The sequence below is a fragment of the Giraffa tippelskirchi genome, chromosome 7 (genome assembly GCF_054371585.1).
Source record: "Giraffa tippelskirchi isolate mGirTip1 chromosome 7, T2T-mGirTip1v1.2.pri, whole genome shotgun sequence".
In the NCBI taxonomy this organism is placed as follows: Eukaryota; Metazoa; Chordata; class Mammalia; order Artiodactyla; family Giraffidae; genus Giraffa; species Giraffa tippelskirchi.
In genome coordinates this window covers 26008019-26030646 of record NC_137281.1, presented here as the reverse complement: position 1 = coordinate 26030646, position 22628 = coordinate 26008019, and the positions used below count along the sequence as shown (strand labels likewise).

General features: G+C 50.7%; 1 protein-coding gene and 1 long non-coding RNA gene across 2 annotated transcripts in view; one reads left to right on the top strand and one right to left on the bottom strand.

The window, feature by feature from the left end:
* SMPD3 (sphingomyelin phosphodiesterase 3) overlaps positions 1–22628 on the bottom strand; it is an 84662-nt gene that overhangs the window by 36433 nt on the left and 25601 nt on the right. The gene's annotated exons all lie outside the window — the stretch shown is intronic.
* Positions 1–22628, top strand: part of LOC145514628 (uncharacterized) — a 60848-nt gene that overhangs the window by 19400 nt on the left and 18820 nt on the right. The window contains exons 10-13 of the long non-coding RNA XR_014060273.1: positions 1897–2139; positions 3881–4153; positions 4796–4966; positions 20162–20352. This is a non-coding gene — a long non-coding RNA (uncharacterized LOC145514628). The remainder of the gene's footprint in view (positions 1–1896; positions 2140–3880; positions 4154–4795; positions 4967–20161; positions 20353–22628) is intronic.

The window sequence follows — 22628 nt, the reverse complement described above, 5'->3', positions numbered from 1 at the left end:
GCTGGTATTCTTGCCTGGAGAATTCCATGGACAGAGGAGCTTGGCGGGCTATATAGTCCATGGGATCAGAAAGAGTTGGACATGACTGAGTGACTAATGCTTTAATTTACCTGGATAGGGATTGGTGGAGGTCACTTCAGGATTCAAAATCAGGCCTGGCTGGGCTGCAGGGTAAGGTTCACGTCCCCCAGGCGGGGACTTCTGGCCTCTCTGTCTAGCTGGGCTCCTACTCTAGGTTCAGGGTGGAGATAGGGAGGGTGAGGTGGAAGAAGCCAGCTTCCACTGCCCAGTGGCCTGATGCTGCACTGCACATATGTCACCACCTTGCTTCCTGAATGGGTATTGGTCCCTGGTCCCACAGGTTTGTATGTAAACAGGATGACAGTGGAGTCCCGCCCCCCTCCCCCCATTTCTCCCTACCATGGCTGCTACAAGGGATGGAGGGGAGGGGGAGTGGAGGGGACCCCTTCTAGTCCCACAGGGTCAGAAGAGCTAAATGCCATCCATTCCATCTTAGGGACACTGACATATCAGGACCCTCCCGACCCAGGCTCCCCCAGATGTAGCTGACTGCACTGTGGGGGAGGGTGGTGGTCCCCGTGGCTCCTGGATGACTCAGAGCCCACTCGGCTGCTTCTTGCCCAGACTGCCCAGTTCCCTGTCCTTGTTGATCAGAGGACTTGACCAGCAGCCGGCTATCAACATCGCTTCTGAAATGACCACGTCCAGAGAGGAGGGCCTTGTTACAAACGCAGCAGGCTGGTGAGGCCTGTGATACCACAAAGCCCTCAGCTTTGTGGGGCTGAGGCTGAGTTCCTGACATCGCCACACCTCCCCATTTGACATCGTAACAGGTCAACTACTATTGTTAACCATTTTACAGATGAGGAAACTGAGGCCCAGAGAGGTAAAGCATACTGCCCGAGATCGCAAGGGAGGAGTTGGGATTTGAACCCAGGTCCGTCTGATTCTGAAACCAGAGAGCTTCTCAATCTATCCTGTCACAGAGCATCCTGATCTCACCTCCTGCCTTTGGCAAGTGGTATCTGGAAAGGGGCACCCTCAGATGTTAGCATCAGGGGTGATGTGGTCCTGGGTGAGGGTCAAGGGCTCTCTGGAGGTACTGGTAGCCATGGTGCTTCTTGTCAAGTCTTGCCCAGGTCTTCTTGGATGTCCTTCTTAGTTGGGGGACCTGCTAGCATGACCCATCTGGGCTGCAATTTAAGAAGCAATCGTGATCAGCTTGGTGACCATCAGGTGTTTCTGCTACATGCCAGGAAATGGACCTAACCCTGTTACAGGGTAAATCAGATATAATCAGCTGCTAATTCAATGGAGTGACTCTATCGACATTTATCAAGATACAGAAGCTGGTGCAGTGAGTTAGACAACAATGATGGTTGGATTAGACTCATAAGAAGAACCAACCAGTACTTTCTGAGAGCTTTAAAAAAAATTAAATGGAAGAGACAAACTTTCTCAATGCCATATGTTATAGGTATACACAGTCATGTGTCCCGAACATAGATGGGGGTGACTTTCAGACTGGCCACGTGCACACCTGCAGCCTCATCCTGCTATGGTCTTATCTTTCCAGTCCTGACAGGTGCCGAGACCCCTGGAACACTGCCTTGTTCAAAACCAAAGCTGGGAGATCAGCCAGTAAGTGGGGCTGACCCTTCCCTTTCTGTGCCTCAGGATCATAAAATTCTCAGCCATGGAGTTTGTGGATATAGACAATGTCTGACCAGCTCTGAGTGGGAAAGAATTTCTCTGCTAACTGGTGGTTTGGGAGTCACATAGGCCAAATCATAATCAGATTAGTGAGGATTGATTGGATCTGTTACTTCCAGATTAGATTGAAATTTTTGTCCCCACTTTGTTCCCGACTGCCAGCCCAGCTGACCAGTAGGGAGTGATCCAAGACCCTTCTCTGCAAGCTTACGGAGGTGGTGGCCACAAGAGCCAACAATGTTCCACAGACTCCTACCCCAGCCTCCCTTTGCTGCAGAAGCCTGCCTTCTAGACCCCTCTGCAAGGAAGAACATTCCCCACCCACACCTGGGCAGGCTAGTGACTTTCCTCTGATCCATCAAGTCCATCTTTAGGACTGTGCTTCCCCAGCTCCTCTCACAGTTGGTAAGGTCTAACTCTTATAATAAATATCTCATGCCCTCATGTTTTTATGGTTCTGCTTTCCTGATTGAGCCCTGAGTGATACAGCACCCTCAGTGTCTCTCACCCATAAAATGGGGGTGGTATGAGATACACCAGCCCTTATAGGGGTACTGCATCCAGGTGCTAAAGGCTGTGAGCCTGGGATTGACCCTGGCAGGTACATTTGTCACCATCTGAGGACAAGCTGAGGATTTCCTGGGTGGTGCTAGTGGTAAAGAACCTGCCTGCCAATGCAGAAGATGCTGGAGATGCAAGGTTCTATCCCTGGGTTGGGAAGATCCCCTGGAGAAGGAAATGGCAACCCACTCCAGTATTCTTTTCTGGAGAATCCCACAGGTAGAGGAGCCTGGCGGGCTACAGTCCACAGGGTCGCGAAGAGTCGGATACAACTGAGCATGAGGAGTAAGAGGACAAGCTTTAGGCCAGAATCATTTCTCAGTTGGGCTTTAGTGTTCTGGCGCTGGTGGTGGGAGCCCCACAGAGCAGGGCTCACATGAACTCAGCAGACATGGTCATGCTGGTGGTGGAAGGTGTGGGTGGCCTTCCAAAGGTCTGACTGGTTGCCCAGCCCAGTGGGCACCGTAACTGAGTGTTAAAGGCAATGGCTGGGCAGAGCCTTTCCTTTTAGATGCTGGTATCTCAGTCCAGGACTCACCCCCAAGTTGGCACATCATTCCCCTGGAAGCCAGTGTGTGCTGAGTTAGGAGGCTGAGAAGATGCTGAGAAGGGCAAGAATGGCTCATTGGGACTGGGACCAGCTCTGCTGACTTGCTGGTGAGGAGGCTTTGTTCCTAGAATGATGAGGAGCTAGTCTTGCCTCTTTGAACCTGGAGATAAAATTTGTAACCACCACCTCTGTCCCAGGGGCTATCCACACAGCACACCTGTCCACTATATTCAGGTCCCTGCTCAAATGTCATCTCCTTGACATGGCCTCTACCACCCTATATAAAATAACACTCTTTCTACCACTCTCCATGCCCTTACCTGGCTCCATTTTCCTTTCCCGAATATCATCGTTTCACACAGTATGCAGTTCTGTATTGTCTTTCCTCCTCCAATAGCAGGTAAAGCCTATCAAGGCAGGGACTGTCTGTCTTGTTCCCCATGGATCACTCAGAACAGCTCCAGCTTATAGCAGTTGTTGTTTAGTCACTCAGTCGTGTCCAACTCTTAGTGACGCCGTGGACTGTAGCCCATCAGGCTCTATCCGTGGGATTTTCCAGGCAAGAATACTGGAGCGGGTTGCCATTTCCTTCTCCAGGGGATCTTCCTGACCCAGGGACCCAACCCATGACTTCTGCATTGGCAGGAGGATTCTTTACCACTGAGTCACCAGGCTCATAGCAGACACCAGTGCAAATTTGCTGCAAGTCAGAACTGACCTCTGTGTAAAGAAAAGTGTCCTGATCTCCCCTCCATTTGTCTTTCTCCTCCTAACCCAGAGGAAGGCTACTGCTTGGTGTCAGGAAGGCTGCTTTGTTCGGTTAGGTACCAAACAGGAGTTCTCAACATCCAGGGTTTTTGAGTTTTTTAAGTCTTTTTTTTCCCCCTAATCACTACTCTTGATCATGGAATCTGTAACCATTTTGGAAGTGGATTTGGTATGATTAAATTCTTTCCTAGCTTAATTCTTTATGGAAAACAAAAGTTTTAAATGAAGTGGATTAGAGTGGATTTGCTGATGTTTGATCATCTACAGGATAATTCACCCTGGCTTCCCTCAGCCCCAAGGCTAGGCCAGCACCCTGAAGGATACATCACTGGATCCTCCTAAGTAGAGGAGAGAAGATCCCCATTTTTACAGAATGCCTGTGACTGAATGGGCCAAGGCCCTTGAGGAACTCTCAGAACACCTGGGGGCTTCACTCTGCAGGGAGTGCCAGTCTTGGGATGAGGGGCAGCAGGCCACCCCTGGCCTGGTTACCTTGTTTCCTCCTGGAGTACCCACGACCACAGCCCAGCAAATACAAGGGTGAGTGTGCAAGGCTGGGGCACGAGGAGAGTCTGGGTAGGGGGGAACCTTTAGTAGTAGGACTGCTGGACGAGTCTGGGTCCCTCAGGAGCAGGAGGCGAGCACCTGTGTCTCTGGCCCACTTGTCATGAGGTTCCCGCCCACAGAGGCTGTGCTCAGCCCAGCCCAATACAGAATCAGGGGGATCGGGACAGCCTGAAACACTGTTTCCAAGAATAGAGCATAGACAAGAAAGCTCTCTGCCTGAATTGGAAATGAAAAGGCACTGATACTTGGCGGGGCCCCTCCAGTGACTTGGAACACTCTGCTGGAGACCTTGTTCTTGGCGACACCAGAAGTGGGGCAACCGCTGTAACCTTGGTCACATGTGTGCAGACTTGTGAGGGCCTGTGGGCCTGGCTGGGATCGACCCTTGCTGTTACCCAGACACTTGGTAACTTTTAGAAAATGGGATTTCCCTCTTCTGATGATTTGATTTTTAACTTATTTCTGGAATCTGTAGCTTTTAGTGGAGACCTACATCTGAGGCACTATGGGCAGAGACAGCGAGGTTACTTCCCTCCAAGACAGGTGTTTTGATAAAGGTTTGGGGTCACATCTTTAGGACTTATGGCTACCCTGTGTCTTCTGTCCCCATGGCAGGACCACATGGTTCCCAAGACTGCCTCCTTCATGAACGGAGATGTGCAAAATCATTCTGTCTGGGAGGCCTTATGTCTCTGTCTCATCATGAGGAGCCAAGCTACACTCAGAAGAAAATAGTGACTTGGAGCAAAACATGTAGCCTGAAAGGCCCTTTCCTCTTTCAGAAATGTAAGTAAACATGCCCAGGGCCCTGGAGAGATGCCATCTCAGCCACAGGATGGCACTCCACAGGGGCCACCCTTTCATAGTAAAACCCCCGGTTCTCACCCCCTCCTTGCTGCGTACAGTCTGGGGGCTCATGTGGGCAAGTGCCCCTCATCTCTGAGAGTGGAGATCCTGTCATCCCTCAGCCCTCAATCCAAGACTTAACAACAGCCAACCCAGGTGGAGCCCATGCTTTATGCTGGACATGACGCCAAGGGGTTCACCTCACTCTGGTTAACCCTGGTCCCGTCCCAGAAGCCCTCAGTGGTCACGGCTTTAGCCTTTGGTTAGCAGCGGGGCTGGGGTTTCAAGCCCCATGGGTCTAATGCTGGAGCCTGTGCTCTTAGCCCATCTGCCATTCTTCCCATGGGGCCTGTCTGATGATTCACTTCTTATTCTACACCCAGAAACAATGAGGCGTAAACCAGAATAAAAGGGGACTATTACGATACTACTATTTGCTGTTTATCTAAATTAGGTAATAAATCACAGAGCCACTTGGAACACTATACACGTCAACCTCCTGAGCATTTAGTTATCACTTAGTGCCATTTGATGGTGCCTATGGTATAATTAACACTTTCATATAGAAAATATATTTCTGTGAAATGGTAAAGTGAAACAGAAGATACATTTAACCTGCCCCTCCTCTTCCTTGGAGACTGGGCACGATCCCCTGGCGGTGGTCGGCTGGGGTGGCTCAGGCTGGTGAGTGGCCACGCCGGCATTCCCAGCCCTCTCCAGCCCGGATGGTGTCCTGGGAAGGGGGATGGCTGTCGCTGAGGTAGCAGCAGGCCCAGCTGAGCCCCACAAAGCTTGGTGCCCATTCATCAGCCTCAGCAGGATCGGACATCTGCTGCTGGCATTTCCAGATGTTTGCCTTTATCAGACGTTGATGCGGCTCAGTGTTTTCATTAAGGGCCTCGTCAAAAGCTCTAGCTGGTTGGGAACGCGTATTGTTCATTTTATTTGAGTTCCTTATCATGTTCAAAATGTTCCAGGCGCCATTAGGAGACACAAAAGCCTCAGAAAACACAGTTTCAGGGGGCAGGAGCTCACCGTAGCGTGGAGGAGACACGGCCACCGACATTTACAAACATTTGCTGAACAGAATCAGCTGTTAGGCATGAAAGTCGCTCAAAGCAGCACAGCAGAGCACGGGGGGGGGGGGGGGGGGTAGAGACAGGATTTAATGTTCGCCTGCGGGAAATCCTCTAAAATCAGATGGGTGTTCCAGGCTGTTTGTTCATTAACATGGTCTTCCGATTACTTCCCAGCGAGGATGGGATGTGGGGGCCAGATAGGAGGCAGAGGCTTGGTCAGGAAAAGATGAAAGGGGACACACATTTTGGCTTGAGATGAACCTTTGAGGTACAGGCCAAGCATATTATAATTACTGCTTAATCATAAATGGAGCTTGGCGGGATGCATTGATTTATACACAGGTTTCTAAAGGCATTTAGGGAAAATAGAACATAGGCAATGAGAACTGTCCCGATCAATTTGTAAAATTCACATCTGAGACAGCATGCTGGAAGTGCAGAGAATGCTCCTTATAGGCATAAATTAAAGCCATCTTCCTCAGAAAAGGATAATTTAAATGATCAATAACCTCTTGAAAGAATACCTGGAGAGTATATGCCTTTTAAAAATTGACTTTGTTCATTCTCCGCCTCTTATCAAAAAAGGATTTTGGAGGCTTGTAACAAAAGATATGACAGTGAAGTTATTAAAATAGAAATGGGAAATTAAAACCCAGTCAGAAAAGAGAATACAAAATTTCTAACTACAGTGACTAACCTTTTGTGATCAAGCTCTAAATTTAATCCCAACCTCCCTGGAATCCAAGGTGAAGAGGGAAAGCAATCAATTACATAGGTTCAGCTACGTTTAGGACAAAGCATGTCAACTCACAAGTGTTTGATTATTTGTGATTTTATAAAAGCAAGAGAGGCAGAGGAAACATCTGTGAAAATGGGGGAAGAGATTTTTTTAAATATCTCGAAAAGGAAGGATGGATTTTGAAATTTTTTGGTGAGAAGCAAAGCTTAAGCAACAATGACTGATGCATTCACTAAAATCTGGGAGGGTGAACCTGGGGTGGCTCCGATGCAATCAGTTTGTTGTTGAATAAATCACTTCAGTGGTGAGTGAGCCAAGGTCATGACCAGGACCGAGGCATTTGGTGTGCCTGGCCTGTCCTTGGGAAGAGGCCGTGTCCTATTACCAGTGCCTAGTACATCGTGCACATAAAGAACTCAACCATGCCTCTGTTTCTCCCGGGCTGAGAACTCCAGGAGGGCAAGGATGCAGTCCTAACATGCCGGGACGCCAGTCCTAATAGTGGCTCCTAGTAGCCACTCAGCTGGATGGAGTTGGATGCTAACAGCTCACAAACTAAAAATGGGAAAAGTACCATAAAATGCCAACCACTGTTCATGGGAGCAACTTAGTGGGAGCATTTTCCCAACTCTCGGTGGTTGCAGTCAAATCTGCCAGCTTTCATGGTGGAGAACTCCTGGATGGACCTGCCGGCGGGGAGGTGGGTAGTTATGATGAGTTGGGCGAGTGGGTGCAGTTGTGACGTTGGACTTCTTTTCCAAAAGCTCTGTTGTGGCCCTTCTGACAGAACGCTGACTGCAGGGCTCTGCGGGCTGTGTCGGTTCTCCTGTGGCCCTGCCAGCGGGGAGGTGGGGGAGGGACCCTCAGTGACAGTGCTGACCTGTCTCTAGCTGCCTTCCCAGCAGGCTTTAGGGTGGGATTCGAGCAGGCGCAACATTCCGCCAGCTGGTTTGCAGCCGCCTTTTATCCTCAGTCGCCCAGTGCAGATTCCTGAGCCGCTCTGAAGAGCCTTTCTGTTTCACCCTTTTCTTTGAGGAGTCCCTCGAGGGCTCGTTTTGGCCCTGCAGAGAATGATTTTGCCAAAGGGTGGAACCCTGGGCTCAGACGGGCAGGGTCTTGTGAAGGCCCCTGAGGTTGGGAATGCCGGGGGGTGCCACGTGGGAGGCCGTGACCTGGACGTCAGGCCCCCAGGAAGGGGGATGCCTCTACCAGCAGGACGTGGCCTGTGGCCGAGGTAGGCTGTGTGGGTCCCTTGGGTCCCACACTGGGTGTGTGTTGTGGGGGCAGTTGCATCTGAAGCGAGGTGCTGGGAGACAGCGGGAGCGCTGGTCTGGGCAGGACGGCAGAGTTAGGGTGGGCAGGGGGCATCTCTGAAGTGGGGGTTGGCATAGTTGCTCAGTAACACTGGATCAAGGGGTTCTGAGGGTAAAGGCCTCTTGAAGTCCTGTTGAAATGTCTGGCTTAGAGCCTGGGCTTCCGTAGCTGTGGTTTACTGTGCTAGTGACCCTCCCCTGGAAGCTGAAGGACCCTCCAGTTCTGTCCCGACAAGGCCTCACTCCCTCGATGGAGGAAACGCTGAGCTTATCAGCCACTCAGGGAAGTGTTGTGGCCTGCCTGACCCTGTGTGAGAAGTGCGGCTCTCTGCCCTGCCTGTCCCCTGAGGGCTGCGAATTGAGTGCTGTGAAGGCCTCCAGAGGCAGTCCCCACCCCCATCCCTCCCACCTCGTGGGGAGTTAGTCCCCAGAAAGCTCACAGCACAGAGCCATACACACAAATGCCCCACAAGGGCCGGCAATAGTGTTAGAAACCAGGGTTGCTCCACAGGCATTAGGAAACACAGGGCTCCGGGCGCAGATTTTAGTGTCAGGGTTCCACTGAGAATCATTTTATCTGTTTCTCTACCACCATGGATGGAAATACTGGAGTAGATCCTAGTTTTTTTGTTTGTTAATTGCAAAGTTCCCCAGACTTGGAAAAGGACTTATAAGCCAGAGGAAGGGCCAACAAGTAAGTCAGGTAAAATAAACAGTGATAGTGATATTGGTTGCAAGGGTGGGCCCTGACTCTGCAGTGGATAGAGAGAGTTTAGGCAGAGTGAGGACTCCTAAGGGCAGGACCATGGCATGTGAAATGTCCGGTCAGGAGTCGCTCAGACTCTGCAGCAGATGCTGGGGTTCTGCCTAAGTAGGGAGTCTGCCGGCCAGCTTGGCAGCCGCTGCAGGAGAGTGGGGACTGCTCAGCATGAAGGTGTGAAGAGAGACCAGAATGAGAAACTGGCAGGAGGAGACCATGTGGCTGAACTGGTCTAAAATCTGAATGCCCCTGAGGTCATGGAGCAGGGTGGGGTGGGGGTGGCGCAGGCAGTGTCCAGACAGCACCAGCCTGTGTGCCATCCCTCAAGTGGCCGTACCTGTGGGGAGGGTCAACCCAGTTCCCCTGCTCCTGGAGGCCTGTCTTCCTGCCAGGACCACCTCAATCCAGTGATCAGAGACCAGCACAAACTCCTTGGGCCCTTGGCATTGGGGCATTGCTGTGGGGTTGGAGTGGGGAGCTCCAGTTACAGGGGTCATGCTGCCTGGCCAGGTAGAGGCCAAGAGCTGGGGTCTGAGGGCAATTCCCTGACACCCTTCACCATCCTCTGCCAAAGTGACTGCTAAAGTTCAGGATGGAAGCCTGTGGGGCCCAGTCAAGCCCCTGTCTTGACTCCTGGCTTAGTCACCTCTGCCTCCCCTGCAGTCACAGATGGAGGTGTGGGGAGTGATGGGTGAGAGAGGAAGGGGCAGGGTTTGGACTGAGGCTGAGCTGATGGCCAGCTGGGCCACCCACAGGAATCAAGTTGGGGCAGATGGAAGTGACAGTGGGTAAAGATCAAAGATGAGGAGAAGGCAGCAGCAGAGGAAGGCACAGCCAACATGCAGAGCATCCTTCTAAAACCAGCTGAGTCACTAAAGTGAGCCCCAAGCTTTATCTCAACTTCTGACTCTGTGAAATGAAGCTCCCTCCTTGCTCTGTCCTGGTAGTACCCATGGGAAGGGGCTCTGATACCCCAGATACCCCAGGGCAGGTGGATGGCCATCAGGAAGTGCAGAGGGTGGGAGTTGGAGGGGTAGAAGTGGAAGTGATTGGCAGACCCAAGGAATTCGGGAGTCTGATCACCAGGTTTGGAGACAGGGTGGTTGGGAGGCCAGTGTGCCTTGAGTAGGAATGAGGGCGTGGAGGAAGTGTGTTTTGTAACATAATGAATTCGAGAAGGTGACCGGCAGCTGCAAATGTGGGCCTGGACCGAGGAAGCCACAGAGGCAGGAGGCTGGTGAGGGTTGGTTGCAACAGGAAGTTTATCAAGAGCCAAGGGGCTTCCCTGGTGGCTCAGATGGTAAAGAATCTGCCTCCAGTGCAGGAGACCCTGGATTGGGAAGATCTCCTGGAGAAGGGAATGGTAACCCACTCCAGTATTTGTGCCTGGAGAATTCCATGGACAGAGGAGCCTGGCGGGCTACAGTCCATGGGGTCGCAAAGAGTCAGACACAACTGAGTGACTTAAAGGAGCATTTGCTGAGCAGAGAAACAAGCCAAAGGTAGTGCTGTGGGGAGCACGGCCATCTAGAAGCAATGATGCATCTAGAAGAGGTGACAGGAGGGAGGAGATGAGGCAGGAGATTGCTGGGAAAGTGCATCAAGTGGAGGCTGGGGTGACAGAGGCAGAGCTGTGCTGGAGAGGAATGGTGGAGGGACGGGGATGATATGCAGATTACGAGAAATGAGGGGATGGTGAGGACATAGAAGAACATTTTACTGACAGTCAAGGTTCCCCTCATAGCACCTGTTAAGAACCACAAGTCCCCACTAGCCCAATGCCCCAGTGCCATGATACTTGCCATTCCTGGCTGCCAGACACAGCCCTTGGGCGTGGGCGGGGAGGAAGTCCACAGCCTGGGTGACAGCCCCCAAGTCCTACAAGTGACTAATACCTAACACCAAACATATAAAAGGTCAGGATCAGGACATTTAACAGATTTCCAGCCACTTGTACCTCCCCAAACATAGCTGTGAATCCAGAAGTAATCAGTCCTAATGGCTGCCACTGCCCCCCGATAAGAGGGGAGGACCCTGAAGCCCTCACTCAGAGCCAGCTTGTTTTTTTCCAATTCAGGCTATTTTATTTTATTATTTTTTAAACTTTTGTATTGGGATATAGCAGATTAAAAATGCTGTGATAGTTTCAGGTGAACAGCAAAGGGACTCAGTCATACATATACATGCATCCATTCTCCCCCAAACCCCCCTCCCATCCAGGTTGCCACAAAACATTGAGCAGAGTTCCATGTGCCATACAGTAGGTCCATGTTGGTTATCCTTTTTAACAGAGTGATTATCCTTTTAATAGCAGAGTGTACATGTCCATTCCAAACTCCCTAACTATCCTTTCCCCCATCCTTCCCCCTCCAGAGCTGACTTGCTTTTATATAACACACAGTTCTGATCAATATTGTAACCTGGTTTCAATTTAAAAAAAAAATCAACATCAAGAGAAAAAAGCACAAGGTAAATGACAATGCAAATCTCTAATGTGTGAGATCAGGATGGGGAGGGCTTGGCCTGGCCAGGCTCTTGGTTCCCACTGAAGTCTGAGAGTGTATGATTGCCACATTTTCATAAAGAGGATCCTAGAGTTATGAAGACATTGTGGAATAATATTCCATCTCCATTGCTTAAGAAGGCGGGGCAACTCAAAAAGATACATGTATTATTACCCCAGTGTTCATTGCAGCAGTATTTATGATAACCAGGACATGGAAGCAACATAGATGTCCATCGATGGAGGAACGGATAAAGAAGTGGTACATATACACAATGGAATATTACCCAGCCATAAAAAAGAATGAAAAAATGCCATTTGCAGAAACATGGATGGACAATAGAGATTGTCATACTGAGTAAGGTAAGTCAAACAGAGAAAGACAAATATCATATGATATTACTTAGAAGTGGATTCTAAAAAAAGGTACAAGTGAACCTATTTACAAGACAGACATAGAGTCACAGCTGTAGAAAATAAACCTATGGTTACCATGGAGGAAATGGGGGATAAATTGGAAGACTGGGATTGACATATACACAGTACTGTATATAAAATAGATAACTAATAAGAACCTACTGTATAGCACAAGGAACTCTACTCGATTCTCTGTAATGACCTATTTGGAAAAAGAATCTAAGAAAAAGTGGATATATGTATAATTGATTCACTTTGCTATACAGCAGAAACTAACACAGCCTTGCAAATCAACTATACCCCAATAAAAATTAATTTTTTAAAAAAGAAGGCAGGGCAGTGTATGGTACATGTTAGGAAGTGTTTTTAAAAGTTTAGGCTCTTGAGTAGGGAATGAAACCCCCTTTATTGAGCGCTTAATGTGTATGGTGGTTTAGTCACTAAGTCGTGTCCACTCTTGTGATCCCATGGATGATAGCCCGCCAGACTCCTCTGTCCATGGGATTTTCCAAGCAAGAATACTGGAGTGGGTTGCCATTTCCTTCCCCAGAGGATCTTCCCAATCCAGGGACTGAACCTGGGTTTCCTGCATTGCAGGCAGATTATTTACTGACTTGAGTCACCAGAGAAGCCTTACTGTATATTCACCAACCTAAATACATTTACCTCCTAACAATCCTGCAAGTAATTATTATCTTTACCACTTTATAGAAAAGAAAACAGAGCTGAAGTGATTTGTCCCAGACACACTGCTAATGCTTTTTCCACGTCACCCTCCACTTCCTGCAGTTTCCTGGCAGGGGCGTGTGTGGAAAGCCTGCTCTCTGACAACAAGTGTGCCCCCTGGGCCGGAGCCCAGGTGATGCCCTCTGGAGCAGTGCTGATGCTGGCACTGCCCCATCCTCTCACTGTGGGGCCCGATGTTCCTGCCTTGGCCTCCACAGCCTTGGAAAGTCTGAGGGGTGGCGGCGGGGGGGACCAGCCCCGCTCCTGCCCCTGAATTCAGGACAAAGCCTCCTGCCCCGTCTCCATGGGCAGACCATGAGCAGCAAGATGTTTGCAGCTGAAAGACAAATAGCAGCTGCGAGAGCCCCGTCATAAGGGGTGGTTTTGTGAACCCCATCCGCCAGGGAACATCACTCCTGAAGGACTCTAATGCTGACAGGCTCTGTTTTTCATTCCCTAATCATTCAGAAAAATACATCCATCTCCGTTTATTCAGAACAGTGGAAAATCATTGAGGTTTTTCCTGTGTAAAGGTCAAAGTATAAAAAGATAAGTGGACTCAGAAATCCAGGCTAGTCACGAAAACGTGGCAGTGTATTAAAGTGGACCCCCAAAGGGATTTAATCCTCCTTCGGAAACAGCTCGTAATAATAATCCCCTCTTTACTCTCCCCGATGTGTGTTAAGTTTCTGTTTTTAAGTTCAAGGACACGCAAGTGACTTTGAATGGGTAGAGCCTGGGCCATGCAGACCGGGGTTCTGGCTGAGAATCTCTGACCAGCCGCTCCACACCAAATGTGTAGCCTGGAGTGAGTACCCTCAGCCGTTGAACCTCAGTTCCCTCACCTGAAGAATGGGGAAGAGCTCTGGTCTTGGTGCTCTCCTTAGTGGCCTGGGTGCTGCCTGGCAAGGTGCAGGCCTGTGGGCCTTTGAGAACCTTCCCACTAGCCCGTCCACGCTCGCCACCTGAGAGGCGGACAAGTGTGTCCTGGCTTGGCCTGCTGTCAATATGGAGGGCGCTGCTGGACTGCGGCCTGGCCCGGAGACAGATCCCCTGCTCTGGGCTTCTTCCCTGCCTCTGGCCCCCCGGACGTTCCCAGACTCTGATGGGCTCTGCCGAATGGACTTGGGTGACCTGTGAAGGCCTTGCAGCTAGAAGATAAACAAATATCTGTGAGATCCCCATCACGAGGACATTTTAAAGGGCACTTGGTAATTTAACTGCTTTTGTGAAGCTGAGCAAGTGCTGGGAGAATGATAGAGTATCTTGAAAATTCAGCCTGGACAGGAAAATCCTGGCTTCCTCTTTATTAAAAACTTGGAGACGATCTTTAAGGGTGTTTTTTGGGAAGATAAGGAACAGCTGTGTCCCCTCTTTATCAAGTCAAGGCCCCATCTCTGGTCAATTTTGTGCAGCCCTGCCTATGGTCTCTCCATAGGCCCAGCCTGGTCTCTCCTACACCAGCACCCCGACGGATGGCATCTGGGAGATGCAGTCAGGCTTCCTGGTGGCAGACCCTCCAAGACGTGGGAGGCTCCCACATATGGGAGCTGACTTTTGTTTCTTGATCTGTGTCCAAGTAGAAACCCAGGTGGTGCAGTGGTAAAGAATCCGCCTGCCAATGCAGGAGACTCAGGAGATATGGGTTCAATTCCTGGGTTGGGAAAAAGATCCCCTGGAGGAGGGCATGGCAACCCATTCCAGTATGCTTGCCTGGGAAATCCCATGGATAGAGGAGACTGGCGGGCTACAGTGCATGGGGTTGCAAAGAGTTGGACATGACAGAGCACACACACAGAAACAGAAGAAATGGCATGGGCAAAAATCTGTAGGGGAGAGTGCTGGCTCTCGGCTCCAGCCAGCTGGGGTGTGGCAGGGGACGAGGCTGGCCACAGCCAGATCCCACGGCCATCAGCTGGAGAAAGTGGCACGTCTCCTTTGTGCTCTACGAAGGTCACACGGGCTGCGGGAGGGGAAGGGCTCAGAGGAAGCAGGACTGGGTTGCCTTAGTCTCCTGGGGACATGGTGGCAGGGGAAGCACAGATGATGAATCTGGAGAGCTCGTGGGCTGGTGTGACAAGCAGGGCAAGGGACAGGTGGGCCTGGGAGGAGGCATGGCCACTTGCATAGATGTGAGGGCTCAGTATGGGATGAGCGAGGGGGGAGGTGGTGTGGATGTGGGTGTCTATGGTGAGTCAGTCGTGAAGGTAGAAGCCGAGGGGCCTGAGGGTTACCCAGGTGACTGAGGTGCTGTGGAACATAGAAGTGCACAGTAAAGGAGAGAGTCAAGCGAGAGGTGGAAAAGTGGAGGAGGCCGGCTCACAGGTGGCCAGTAACTGAAGCCAAAGAGTAAACGAAATCTCACAGGGAGGGTATAGGGGGAGGGCTAAAGAGGGCCAGGACAAGCTCCAGGAATGACAGGCATTCAAGCTTAAGGAAACAGATGCCACGGAGAAACCTAAGGAGCAGAAAGAGGGGTGACTGGGAGAGTGTGGTGTCCAGGGGACCCTGAGATGAGAGTCTGCAGGGGTCAGGGCCGTGGAGAAGGTTGCCTTAGAGACTGGGCTCCTGGTTGGGTTAACCTGTGGGTGATTGAGGTGGATTTGGCCCAACCAGCAATGCTAAGGTTCATGCTGTGGTTTCAGCTAGCTCTGCAGATGGTCTGTTTTCCTGGATAGAAGATTCAAAGTGGGCTCCTTGGGAGTTTCCAGGAGATCTGTCAGTGGAAACTTTATCCCACATCTTAAATTATCTCCCTGACAGGATCTTTTTAATTTAGATTAAAATGTAACCAGGGCTACTGTGTTTATATTATTTTAATCTGACTTTAAAAATGTTTACAGCAAATGCTTATTTTAAACATTAACATGAGGTTCTATTTTACTGTCCTTTAGGCTCTTCATTGAAGAGCCTAATTTTAAAAGATCTGCAAATTACATGTGTAATTTGTAGGCTCTCAGAGAGAATCTACCTCTTGAGCTTTATTTCAGGTCACCAGGGACCTGTCTTAGGCCATTAGGTATTTGATGTGACACACTCTGCTTTGTAAAGTAAAAGAGAAAGGGCTGTTTTTAGCTTGGATACAGCAGCTTTGCCCCCAGATGTGTCCAACAGCCCGATTTAGTATTAAAACTCTGAAATGATTGATTATCCATTAGGGCAGCTATTTAAAGAGTTCATTGAATCAGCTTCAAACCAACAACAGCTGCGCCACAAGGGCAGCTAGGCGAAGCTGGGCAGAACCAAGTGGAACTTGAATGGAGCTGTGGATTCTGCCTTCCGGGGGGCTCCGAGAGCAGACCTCCATTAAGACAAGTTCCAGGTTGCTGTTGTCTCCATTCCTGGTGATCAGGCAGGTGCCAGCTGCGGCCTGGGGGACCCCAATCAGGGAGGACTCCTCGCTGGGAAGGAAAACTGTCAAGGGGCATGGCTCAGAGCTGAACTCTTTTCTCTCACTCTGCCTTGCTCCTCCCCTCCCTCATCTCTCCCTTGTGTCCTGCCAGACCCTTCTCATCTACCCCTCCCTGGGGCCTCAGACCCTCAGCTGTCCCAGGCCTACACTCCTGCCCCACTCTTGCCTCCCCAAATCATTGCAGCCGCCCCAGCAGGGTTCGTCCCCAATCCCTCCTGACTCTCTCAGGCAGCATGGCACCAGCAAACTGCAAAGCCTCAGGCCATTGTTGTCTTCTCCCAACCCTGGCAGGTTTCCTCTTACGGGCACCACCCAACTCACCCTGCCTCCTCCTCGTATGCTTAGCAAATAGTTTACTTTGGCAAGTTCACCAGGAAGCAATAATACTGCTAAAGGCGGGCGCTTGATGGACGTTTACTTTCTGAAGTTGCGTATGTGTAGGTAGGTGTACCTTCGGTGGGTGTTTAGCAGTTTCCAGGCTGAAGTTAATTGCTGCCCACATAACCCGAGTAGCCCCAGGGGCTCCAGCACTGTCTGCTTGGTGTGTCAGAGCACAGGCAATGCTATATTCCCGGGACGCCTTGGCTAGTCCCGGGGTCCTCTTTGTCCAAGCCCAGGCGAGAGGCCTGTGTCCTTGGAGAATGTGTCAGTCCCCCAAAGAGCTCCGTGGCGGGAGAGCTCCCTACGGAGTGCTGGGGCACTCAGTCACGAAGGCTGTACCCAGGGGCTCTGTGCAGTGGCTGCTGTGGGGTCTGCATAGCCCGTCTTCAGGGTTGGCACCACCATCCCCTAGATGGAGCTGGGACTGTCTCATAGCCGGGTCCCTTCCTGGAATTGCCCTGGGGGGAGGTGAACTACATCTCTCAAGTTTAAGCCCCTTCCCAGAGGTTGGCCTGTGGCCATGATCAGCTGAGGGGGAGGAAGCTCCAAGCCCAGGCCCTTAGGCTACCGTTTGGGACAACTCTGAGGGGCCATCTCAGCTCCTGAGTTCTCTGGAGAACTGTTGAGACCTCGGGTGCAACGGCAGTCAGGCTCAGTTTCTCCCTCTGCTCAGTCCTGCCTTTTTTTCTTCCTTGCACTCACTGTCAAGTCTGCACACAACTTGGGGAGCCCAGTCTAAGAGAGCTGTCATGGCTGAGCTCAGAGAGAGACAGGGCTGACCCAGCACGCCCCCCACCCCACCACAAACTCTCAATCCAGAGCCACCTGCCTGGCCATGCTGTGTCAGGGCTGCTGAGGTATCTCAGGTGCTCTGTTCTTACACTCAAGCCTTCCTAAGAGGTTACTTGGGAGATACATGGTTTTGGACTAGAAGTCAGGAAAAACTGTGCTGCTTTGGGCCCTTGGTCTGGGCTTTTTTTTTAAAATAATTTATTTAGGCTGTGCTGATTCTTTGTTGCTGTGCTAAGCTTTTCTCTAGTTGCAGGGAGCAAGGGCTACTCTCTAGTTGCTGGTGTGCAGGCTTCTCATTACAGTGGCTTCTCTTGTTGAGAAGCACGGGCTCCAGGGCACCGGGCTTCCGTAGTTGCAGCTCATGGATTCAGTAGTTGGGGTTCCTGGGCTCTAGAGCACAGGCTCTATAGTTGTGGCACACGGCCTTAGTTGCTCTGAGGCATGTGAGATCTTCCCAGACCAGGGATCGAACCCGAGATTCTTTACCACTGAGCCACCAGGGAAGACTTAGTCTGTGTTTGATTTGTAGTTATGCTACCAACACCAACAACTGGGTTCATGATTGGGCTTTCTCTGCTTTGGCTGCTAGGAAGCTTGGAGCCCATTCCATGTGTTGCAAGACACCCTGGTACTTTCTGAGTTCCCTTAACACACCTTCCTCAGTATTGTTATTTGGATTGCTTTGCTGTATCATGGCAGCTCTCTCAGAGTTGCCTTCAAGTCTGTTTGGAACGAGGTGGGGTGTAAACAAGTAAGCACATACATACAGCATTAGGGCTGTGTTGTCAGACAGACCTGGCTGCTGGTTATCAGGTGGGACATTTGCCAAGTCACAACTTCCTGAACCATAGTTTCTTCAGCCGGAGAGTGGGCCTGATGCCTGTATCACTAGATTATTTTGAAGATACATACAGTAAACACATGGCTAATACACATCAAGTACTCAATAAATGAAAGACGTTAATAACACTTTTTAAATGAAATTGTGTTGCTCTCGCAAACCTGCCCTTCCAGGTAGTTGGATCTCCCTCATTACTCCCTGTCACATCCTGGCTGATAACCAAGATGCATTTCTGGGCCCTTGAATTTCCACTTTCTTGTGGAAGAAGGATGCCCACCCAGGCACCCACAGCTCCCAGCAGACTGTGTGGACCAGTAGCAGGGCCAGTGGAGATGTTCACAGATTGTTTATCCAGGCAGGTGGATACACAATTAAAACACTCACGATATAAATGAGCACATACTTGATTGGAGAAAAACTAGAACCTCTTCATGTAAACTGAACCTTCAGAAAATGAAAAAAAAAAAAAGGTTGTAGATGAGAGATTGGTGATGAGTAATTTAACCAAGACGATGTAAATCTAGGCCTTTGAATACTTTAAATATAACTCTGCCTGATATAAAAAGAATTGCACTAAATTTTTTAAAGCTGAGATCTTCCCTTGGGTGAGAGACTCACTTTCCTGCAGGGACACATTCCCCAAAAGGCAAGTGGAAAAGGCGAAGAATAACATCCCCGCCGGCATCACATCCCCCCACCCCAGCCAGCTTAGGAGGGTTTCCACGCTTTTTGTCTGCCCTCACTCCCCGCGTGCCACTCATTCACCTTGAAAACCAGTTTGGAACCCGTATTGGAACAGAAAAGCCCATTTCAAGAGGGTGGTGGCTTGGGAAAATCTTTTATTTGTCCCTAAGGTCAACAGGTCCCTGACTCTTCCCCTCGTAAAAGCCACACGGACCTGACCCTTGGGCTGGAGCTCATCCAGAACTGGGTGTGGAACTGGAGATGCTAGTTTTTCTTGGGGGTGAGGCATTTGGAGCAGGAACCACCCGCAGGCAGGTCTAGGACAGGCCTCCTGGGTGCATCCTCTTAGACAGGACACGGGGATGGTGTGAGGGCAGGATGCTGAGGATGGGGCTCAAGGGCAGGATGGAGAGCGGGTAGGCACAGAGGAAGCCCTGGTTGGTCTTTTTGTAGGAGCGGGCCTCAGGAAGAGGGAGAGGAGCAAAGAAGTAGGGGGAGGCTGGGGCCCAGCAAGTACCTAGCTGGGCATTTACTCCTGGAAGGGTGAGGGGTAGCAGGCCACACCCCTGAGGCTGGCTTGAGCGGGGCCAGGTGAATCTGGGAGGAGCTGCCACTGAGCTGCTATGGCCACTAGTGAAAGGAGGAGAGGCTGAGGGTTGATGACCCTTAAGGTCAGGCTTTAGGAGCCTTCCTTTCTGGGATCAGTCAATGCAGAGGGAGAGTCGATGCCTGGGGAACCAGGGACGTCCTACTCTATCACCCACAGACAGCCCCTTGTCTGTCCCCCTCAGTGCACAGCCTAAGGAAGCAGGTGGGGCAGGGCTTCATTTTCAGTCTCTTAGCATCTATTGACTTTTTTCCTTAAAAACCTGTTACCTACACATTTCCTTGCACCTCCAGAATTTCAACGAGTGAGAAAACCCACATACTTCACCTCCATCTCAATAAGTTTCTTCCCTTCCCATGGAAGATAGAGGGTCAGAGGTGACCAGGGACCCTCCCCCGAACTCTACATAGCAGATGCCTCAGGATCCAGTTTCCAACCACTGGCTGGTCATTTACCCCGAGTAATGATGACGATGATGGTGGTGGTGGTGATGAAGCACACAGCCTTATTCCTCAAATGAGGATAATGACAACAGTGATAAAGGTGGCAACAGAGCGTCAGAGAGAGAACAGACTCTGGAGCCAGACTGCCTGGGTCCGAAGGCCAGCTCCACCTCTCACTGGCCGTGGGAAACTGGAGGTCACTTGACTTCTTTGTGCCAGGCTCCCTCATCTATAAAATGGGACTCAGTGCCTAATGATGAGATGTGTTTAGATGGGTGCCTGACACGTGATAGCGTCCTTACCAGCTATGGCTATTCTTATTTTATTGATATCATTGCTGTAGGCACGAGGCCTTTTCATGTACTGTATCATTTGAATCTCACAATCCTATAAGGGAGAAGATATTATTATTATTATTATTATTATCACTCCTTATAGATGAGGAAACTGAGGCTCAGAGAGGTTGATGGACTTGCCCAAAGATACCCAGCCTGGTACGGAGCTGGTCTCACCCTTGCAAAGCTGTACAGCTCGGTTACCAGGATGATAAGCGGGACTTCACAGTGATCCCCGCCCAGCCGGATAGGAGGTTCTGCTGCTTCTACTTAATGCATGGAGATAACAGCCAGGTGAGTTAAGCGGCGCCCACACAGGCCTGCCTCCCCTGGCTGAGCTGCTTTTGAGCCAGCTGATCAGGACTGCTCTTCAGAATCACAATTTAACTGCTCTGCTGCGTCCATTGTTCTGTGCGTGGAGGCAGCTGCCCCCCTGGCCATCCCATTTGGCACTGCAGCAGTGATTAATAAGGACATTCTGCATTCATGGGAGGCCTCTCAGCCAAGGCCTCCGAGTACTTTGCAAGCATTAATTAAGCTTCATGGCTGCAGCTCAGGTATGCGGGGGCCCTGAATTCACTCTCCGTGTCTTTAGCTGATGCAAGAAGACACCACGTCTCTCCCCCAGCAAGCCCTGGCCTTCAGCCTGGCCAGGCCCCAGTGGGCATTACTCATCCCTGGGGTTTGACCAGAATAATTTGCAGAGAAAAGACTTCCTGCTTGTTCTTCCAGACTTCAGAATAATAGCCAGTACTCAGAAGCCATTTCCCATTTGAGTTAGGTCCAGGCCAAGAGCTCCATGGCTGGGCACTACCCCCTGGCCCACCTCAGTTAACGGGAAGCCAATGTAGCCCACGGCTGGAACCTTCCAGCATGTCGAAACCCACTGTGCCTGTACATGGGGCCTTCAGGTCAGGCCAGTCCCTGCACCACCTCTGCAGTGTCCCCCACCCTCCACTCCCGGTTCTACCCTCACACGTCTGCCACTTGCCTACTGTGGCTCTGACGTCCGGAGCTGGTGGGGAGGTGGGAAGAGACCACATAACTCAGGGTAGAAAGCTTGGGCTTCTACCCAAGGATGTGAGGGAACCACAAAAGGGAGGGGCAGGGTCAGATTTATGCTTTGAGATGATGGTTCAGGGAGATACGTGTGGGAGGTGAGGGAGGGGGAGGCCAGAGGCTGTGGGACCAAGAGGAGGCCGTGGCGATGAGCCAGGGGAAAAGGGATGGGACTCTAGTGGGCTGTGTCAGTGGAGTGAAGGAGCTTGAGAGGCATTTAGAGAGGAGATTTTTAACCTTTTATTTTATAATGGAGTATAGCCAATTAACAGTGACAGTTTCAGGTGGACAGAAGAAAGACTCAGCCATACACATACATGTATCCATTGTCCCCCAGACTCCCTTCCCATCCAGGCTACCACATAGCATTGAACAGAGTTCCCTGTGCTATACAGTAGGTCCTTGTTGGTTATCCATTTTAAATATAGCAATGTGTACATGTCGATAGGAGATTGACAGGACTTCGTGACTACCTGGAAGCAGCTTGAGAAAGAAAGAGGATCCCTAGATGACCCTCCGGGCTATCAGATCCACTCCACTGGGCAGTTTTGCCCTCTGTGTCCATCCAGCACTGGGCTCAGAGAACTTGTGACCAACTTGGGACTGTTAGTGCAGATGAGTTTCCCCAGCTTCCCCCGTGAAGTCATGTCAGAGGGAACAACCAGACCCAAACCCCTCGCTGTCACCTCCCATCTCCCAGGCACCATCCTTTCTGGCTTGGCCAGGGATTGAGGCCCAGCACTGAGCCGTGGACATGCCAGGCCACCTCTGAGTTGACTCACGTGAGTCTTGGGGTGGCATTTGTTCCCCACTTGGCTGATGAAACCAAGGCTCAGGGGTTAAGTGACCTGCCTGCCTGGGCTGAGTGGTGGCCCCTGAAAGGTGTTCACGCCCTCATCCCTGAAACCTATGACTGTGTTACCTTACGTGGTAGAGGGAACTCCGCAGATGTGATTAAGTCAAGGGTTTTCACCTGGAGAGATTATCCTGCATTATCCAGGGGGCCCAATGTAATTACAATGGTCCTTGTAAGAGGAAGTGGTAACGCCAAAGGTGGCAGAAGGAGACAGGCAGATAAAAGCAGAAGTAATGTATTTTAAAGATGGAGGAGGGCACCATGAGCCAAGGAATAGGCAGTCCCTAGAAGTTAGGAAAAGCAAGGAAATGGATTCTCCCCTGGAGCTTCCAGAAGGAGCGGCAGACAGCTGACACTGATTTGAGCCCAGAGGAACTTATTTCAGGCTTCTGACCTCTGAAACTGTGAGATAATAAATTCTTCAGCATCGTCCAACTACATCAGAAGTTCCCAGTAGGAGGTATCATTTAATCTGGGCAAGAGAAGAGGTTTGTTTGGATTCTGCCCAGGCCGACACAAAATCGCAATCAGCTTCTTTCCTTGCCCAGAGTGGGGGAAGCCATGGGTGCCAGGCCTGGCCCTCATTTGAAATGGGACCTGGGCAAGACAGACGGATGAGCCCCCTGGAAATGGGCCGGAAGAGTGTGGGTGACAG